The following is an 8,088-nucleotide window of genomic DNA, read 5'->3' as shown; positions in this document are numbered from 1 at the left end:
CGAAACTAACTACGTTGCGGGACGGTTCCGGACTAGTTTAAGCTATATAAATAGATATACCAAAACGTGTAATAATGTAAATTTAGTAAATTTTATTATTTCAGTTAAATTTTATACTAATAGTGAAATGACCCGTGAAACTACTGGTTCATTTAAACGAAAGAGTTTAATAATATATTTTAGTTATTAAGTGAATGTAGATGTTAAAGTCATTTAGTTTAATGACCATTGGAAGCACGAATTCTCACTAAGAAACTTCTCGTTGTTTTTACAAACATATTGATGTAATTAACATGATTAAAATAAATGAACTACATTTATTCTCCCACCACTCTCTTCCAATTTTCATCACAATTACTATTTTCCTTGTCATAAAAGCCTACATTACAACATTTTATTGAGACATGTTTTTCGCATACATATGTAACATAATTAATCTCGTAAAAAGAACTCATATTTGTGTAGTAGTAGTAATAAAGAGAACTCATATTTGTGTAGTAGCAGTAGTAGTAGTACTAATAATAATAATAATAATAATAATAATAATAATAATAATAATAATAATAATAATAATAATAATAATAATAATAATAACGTTTGCTTAAAAATTGAGATTTATATTTTTAATAATAATTATTAGTAATAACAAATGTATCTTATTTTTTTTTAAATTAAATTACAATTATTATATGAAGGTTGTACAATATGTTTTAAAGTTTGTACATGTGTTTTAAAATACAATATGTTTTGAAGTTTATACATGTGTTAATGAAGTGTTTTGTAAAAGATTGTACAATTTATTTTAAAGTTTGTACATATAGTCATGAAAGTGTTTTATCATAGGGTTTTACATAATGCTTTAAATATTGTACATATGGTCATGGAAGTGTTTTACCATAAGGTTATACATAATGCTTCAAATATTGTACATATGGTCATGGAGATGTTTTATTACAAGGTTGTACATAATGCTTCATATGTTATACAATTAACATATTAATATTTTTATAAAATACAATTAATTATTTTAATGACATCATCATGAGAGGTTTAGAATTTTTCTCTCTTTTTTTTTTGTATTTCTTTTAAACTTAGATAAACCTTATTTATGACATTATCATTATAAAGATTTATTTGATACTATAGAAGATTGTGTCATCAGTGAAGAGATTTTCTGGCTCCGCCCATATATCTATCAACTATCAACTATGGGGTATATCTAATTTGTAGGTTTGTTTGCATTGTTGGTGCATTTGTAGGTTGGTTTGCATTGTTAGTCATGCTTGTTTGTTCATGACTGTGTCTTTGTTGGTCTTTCTAGTTAACGTGTTTGTCTAGAGTTTATTTTGGCTGCCTAAGTTTGGTAGCTAGGTTGTCGGTTGTTGTTCTCTCTAGCTAGTTTTCGTTCTCGTTGAGGTTTGTCGTTTGTTGTTGTTTAGTGGCAGAACCAGGATTTTAGATCACCGGGGGCAAAAAAAAATATTCAATGAATAATAAAAGTGATTAATATGCTCTTGTTAAATAAAAATAACAGGGTAAGCGGATAAAAACAACTTTAAAAGAAAGTGATAGCTTACTACAGAGGTTGAAAACACCTTTAAGAGAAAATGATGAGACATTAAATACGACATATATTACACAATGAAAGATTATGTCTATAAATAGTGTATCTGAACTTTCATTTGAATCCTACTACATCGACTAGTGCTTTGGGCATAATTAGTTACTCGTACAAGCTGATTCAATAAAACTAGTACTCAGTGTTCTCAATTGGTTCTTAGAATATAAAAAATGCATACGAATTAATTAGGAACCCAATTACATACGATTAAATTATTCATTGAATTATATATATATATATATATATATATATATATATATATATATATATATATATATATATATATATATATATATATATATATATATATATATATAGTGGTAGGATCAAGAGGGAAGTAACCATTCGGGGGGAAACGGGGGGAAGCAAAAACTTTTTTTTTTCGTTTTTTGAAAAAACTTTGTTCACGAACATTATAGATGAGATGAAAATATGAACATTTAGTAGAGACACTTTGTGATAAATGTTTTTATTTTGGCGGGAAAACGCTCGAAGAAGTAATATATAACAATTATCGTGTTTTTCGAGCGTATTTTGAGGTTTTAGCTATTGGGTTTTAGATATTAGGGTATAGATATTAGGGTTTATAGGGTTTAGATATTAGGGTTTAGAAATTTAGGGTGTAGGGTTTAGATTGAAATGTCCCGTTCTTATTGATTAAAAACGTTCCATATTAATTGATTTCGTTGCGAGGTTTTGACCTCTATATGAGACGTTTTTCAAAGACTGCATTCATTTTTAAACAAACCATAACCTTTATTTCATCAATAAAGGTTTAAAAAGCTTTACGTAGATCATCAAATAATGATAATCTAAAATATCCTGTTTACACACGACCATTACATAATGGTTTACAATACAAATATGTTACAACAAAATAAGTTTCTTGAATGCAGTTTTTACACAATATCATACAAGCATGGACTCCAAATCTTGTCCTTATTTAAGTATGCGACAGCGGAAGCTCTTAATAATCACCTGAGAATAAACATGCTTGAAACGTCAACAAAAATGTTGGTGAGTTATAGGTTTAACCTATATATATCAAATCGTAACAATAGACCACAAGATTTCATATTTCAATACACATCCCATACATAGAGATAAAAATCATTCATATGGTGAACACCTGGTAACCGACAATAACAAGATGCATATATAAGAATATCCCCATCATTCCGGGACACCCTTCGGATATGATATAAATTTCGAAGTACTAAAGCATCCGGTACTTTGGATGGGGTTTGTTAGGCCCAATAGATCTATCTTTAGGATTCGCGTCAATTAGGGTGTCTGTTCCCTAATTCTTAGATTACCAGACTTAATAAAAAGGGGCATATTCGATTTCGATAATTCAACCATAGAATGTAGTTTCACGTACTTGTGTCTATTTTGTAAATCATTTATAAAACCTGCATGTATTCTCATCCCAAAAATATTAGATTTTAAAAGTGGGACTATAACTCACTTTCACAGATTTTTACTTCGTCGGGAAGTAAGACTTGGCCACTGGTTGATTCACGAACCTATAACAATATATACATATATATCAAAGTATGTTCAAAATATATTTACAACACTTTTAATATATTTTGATGTTTTAAGTTTATTAAGTCAGCTGTCCTCGTTAGTAACCTACAACTAGTTGTCCACAGTTAGATGTACAGAAATAAATCGATAAATATTATCTTGAATCAATCCACGACCCAGTGTATACGTATCTCAGTATTGATCACAACTCAAACTATATATATTTTGGAATCAACCTCAACCCTGTATAGCTAACTCCAACATTCACATATAGAGTGTCTATGGTTGTTCCGGAATATATATAGATGTGTCGACATGATAGGTCGAAACATTGTATACGTGTCTATGGTATCTCAAGATTACATAATATATAATACAAGTTGATTAAGTTATGGTTGGAATAGATTTGTTACCAATTTTCACGTAGCTAAAATGAGAAAAATTATCCAATCTTGTTTTACCCATAACTTCTTCATTTTAAATCCGTTTTGAGTGAATCAAATTGCTATGGTTTCATATTGAACTCTATTTTATGAATCTAAACAAAAAAAGTATAGGTTTCTAGTCAGAAAAATAAGTTACAAGTCGTTTTTGTAAAGGTAGTCATTTCAGTCGAAAGAACGACGTCTAGATGACCATTTTAGAAAACATACTTCCACTTTGAGTTTAACCATAATTTTTGGATATAGTTTCATGTTCATAATAAAAATCATTTTCTCAGAATAACAACTTTTAAATCAAAGTTTATCATAGTTTTTAATTAACTAACCCAAAACAGCCCGCGGTGTTACTACGACGGCGTAAATCCGGTTTTACAGTGTTTTTCGTGTTTCCAGGTTTTAAATCATTAAGTTAGCATATCATATAGATATAGAACATGTGTTTAGTTGATTTTAAAAGTCAAGTTAGAAGGATTAACTTTTGTTTGCGAACAAGTTTAGAATTAACTAAACTATGTTCTAGTGATTACAAGTTTAAACCTTCGAATAAGATAGCTTTATATGTATGAATCGAATGATGTTATGAACATCATTACTACCTTAAGTTCCTTGGATGAACCTACTGGAAAAGAGAAAAATGGATCTAGCTTCAATGGATCCTTGGATGGCTCAAAGTTCTTGAAGCAAAATCATGACACGAAAACAAGTTCAAGTAAGATCATCACTTGAAATAAGATTGTTATAGTTATAGAAATTGAACCAAAGTTTGAATATGATTATTACCTTGTATTAGAATGATAACCTACTGTAAGAAACAAAGATTTCTTGAGGTTGGATGATCACCTTACAAGATTGGAAGTGAGCTAGCAAACTTGAAAGTATTCTTGATTTTATGAAACTAGAACTTTTGGAATTTATGAAGAACACTTAGAACTTGAAGATAGAACTTGAGAGAGTTCAATTAGATGAAGAAAATTTAAGAATGAAAGTGTTTGTAGGTGTTTTTGGTCGTTGGTGTATGGATTAGATATAAAGGATATGTAATTTTGTTTTCATGTAAATAAGTCATGAATGATTACTCATATTTTTGTAATCTTATGAGATATTTCATGCTAGTTGCCAAATGATGGTTCCCACATGTGTTAGGTGACTCACATGGGCTGCTAAGAGCTGATCATTGGAGTGTATATACCAATAGTACATACATCTAAAAGCTGTGTATTGTACGAGTACGAATACGGGTGCATACGAGTAGAATTGTTGATGAAACTGAACGAGAATGTAATTGTAAGCATTTTTGTTAAGTAGAAGTATTTTGATAAGTGTATTGAAGTCTTTCAAAAGTGTATAAATACATATTAAAACACTACATGTATATACATTTTAACTGAGTCGTTAAGTCATCGTTAGTCGTTACATGTAAGTGTTGTTTTGAAACCTTTAGGTTCACGATCTTGTTAAATGTTGTTAACCCAATGTTTATAATATCAAAAGAGATTTTAAATTATTATATTATCATGATATTATGATGTACGAATATCTCTTAATATGATATATATACATTAAATGTCGTTACAACGATAAACGTTACATATATGTCTCGTTTCAAAATCATTAAGTTAGTAGTCTTGTTTTTACATATGTAGTTCATTGTTAATATAATTAATGATATGTTTACTTATCATAATATCATGTTAACTATATATATAACCATATATATGTCATCATATAGTTTTTTTTACAAGTTTTAACGTTCGTGAATCACCGGTCAACTTGGGTGGTCAATTGTCTATATGAAACCTATTTCAATTAATCAAGTCTTAACAAGTTTGATTGCTTAACATGTTGGAAACATTTAATCATGTAAATATCAATCTCAATTAATATATATAAACATGGAAAAGTTCGGGTCACTACAGTACCTACCCGTTAAATAAATTTCGTCCCGAAATTTTAAGCTGTTGAAGGTGTTGACGAATCTTCTGGAAATAGATGTGGGTATTTCTTCTTCATCTGATCTTCACGCTCCCAGGTGAACTCGGGTCCTCTACGAGCATTCCATCGAACCTTAACAATTGGTATCTTGTTTTGCTTAAGTCTTTTAACCTCACGATCCATTATTTCGACGGGTTCTTCAATGAATTGGAGTTTTTCGTTGATTTGGATTTCATCTAACGGAATAGTGAGATCTTCTTTAGCAAAACATTTCTTCAAATTCGAGACGTGGAAAGTGTAATGTACAGCTGCGAGTTGTTGAGGTAACTCAAGTCGGTAAGCTACTGGTCCGACACGATCAATAATCTTGAATGGTCCAATATACCTTGGATTTAATTTCCCTCGTTTACCAAATCGAACAACGCCTTTCCAAGGTGAAACTTTAAGCATGACCATCTCTCCAATTTCAAATTCTATATCTTTTCTTTTAATGTCAGCGTAGCTCTTTTGTCGACTTTGGGCGGTTTTCAACCGTTGTTGAATTTGGATGATCTTCTCGGTAGTTTCTTGTATAATCTCCGGACCCGTAATCTGTCTATCCCCCACCTCACTCCAACAAATCGGAGACCTGCACTTTCTACCATAAAGTGCTTCAAACGGCGCCATCTCAATGCTTGAATGGTAGCTGTTGTTGTAGGAAAATTCTGCTAACGGTAGATGTCGATCCCAACTGTTTCCGAAATCAATAACACATGCTCGTAGCATGTCTTCAAGCGTTTGTATCGTCCTTTCGCTCTGCCCATCAGTTTGTGGATGATAGGCAGTACTCATGTCTAGACGAGTTCCTAATGCTTGCTGTAATGTCTGCCAGAATCTTGAAATAAATCTGCCATCCCTATCAGAGATAATAGAGATTGGTATTCCATGTCTGGAGATGACTTCCTTCAAATACAGTCGTGCTAACTTCTCCATCTTGTCATCTTCTCTTATTGGTAGGAAGTGTGCTGATTTGGTGAGACGATCAACTATTACCCAAATAGTATCAAAACCACTTGCAGTCCTTGGCAATTTAGTGATGAAATCCATGGTAATGTTTTCCCATTTCCATTCCGGGATTTCGGGTTGTTGAAGTAGACCTGATGGTTTCTGATGCTCAGCTTTGACCTTAGAACACGTCAAACATTCTCCTACGTATTTAGCAACATCGGCTTTCATACCCGGCCACCAAAAATGTTTCTTGATATCCTTGTACATCTTCCCCGTTCCAGGATGTATTGAGTATCTGGTTTTATGAGCTTCTCTAAGTACCATTTCTCTCATATCTCCAAATTTTGGTACCCAAATCCTTTCAGCCCTATACCGGGTTCCGTCTTTCCGAATATTAAGATGCTTTTCCGATCCTTTGGGTATTTCATCCTTTAAATTTCCCTCTTTTAAAACTCCTTGTTGCGCCTCCTTTATTTGAGTAGTAATGTTATTATGAATCATTATATTCATAGATTTTACTCGAATGGGTTCTCTATCCTTCCTGCTCAAGGCATCGGCTACCACATTTGCCTTCCCCGGGTGGTAACGAATCTCAAAATCGTAATCATTCAATAATTCAATCCACCTACGCTGCCTCATATTCAGTTGTTTCTGATTAAATATGTGTTGAAGACTTTTGTGGTCGGTATATATAATACTTTTGACCCCATATAAGTAGTGCCTCCAAGTCTTTAATGCAAAAACAACCGCGCCTAATTCCAAATCATGCGTCGTATAATTTTGTTCGTGAATCTTCAATTGTCTAGACGCATAAGCAATCACCTTCGTTCGTTGCATTAATACACAACCGAGACCTTGCTTTGATGCGTCACAATAAATCACAAAATCATCATTCCCTTCAGGCAATGACAATATAGGTGCCGTAGTTAGCTTTTTCTTCAATAACTGAAACGCTTTCTCTTGTTCATCATTCCATTCAAATTTCTTCCCTTTATGCGTTAATGCAGTCAAGGGTTTTGCTATTCTGGAAAAGTCTTGGATGAACCTTCTGTAGTAACCAGCTAGTCCTAAAAACTGGCGTATGTGTTTCGGAGTTTTCGGGGTTTCCCACTTTTCAACAGTTTCTATCTTTGCCGGATCCACCTTAATACCTTCTTTGTTCACTATGTGACCGAGGAATTGAACTTCTTCCAACCAAAATGCACACTTTGAAAACTTAGCGTACAATTCTTCCTTCCTCAATACTTCTAACACCTTTCTCAAATGTTCACCGTGTTCTTGGTCATTCTTTGAGTAAATAAGTATGTCATCAATGAAAACAATGACAAACTTGTCAAGGTATGGTCCACACACTCGGTTCATAAGGTCCATGAACACAGCTGGTGCATTAGTTAAACCAAACGGCATGACCATAAACTCGTAATGACCGTAACGTGTTCTGAAAGCAGTCTTTGGAATATCATCTTCTTTCACCCGCATTTGATGATACCCGGAACGTAAGTCAATCTTTGAATAAACAGACGAGCCTTGTAGTTGATCAAATAAGTCGTCGATTCTCGGTAGTGGGTAGCGGTT

This window comes from Rutidosis leptorrhynchoides, chromosome 2 (genome assembly GCF_046630445.1).
Source record: "Rutidosis leptorrhynchoides isolate AG116_Rl617_1_P2 chromosome 2, CSIRO_AGI_Rlap_v1, whole genome shotgun sequence".
Lineage (NCBI taxonomy): Eukaryota > Viridiplantae > Streptophyta > Magnoliopsida > Asterales > Asteraceae > Rutidosis > Rutidosis leptorrhynchoides.
Note: the sequence above shows the minus strand (reverse complement) of the source record.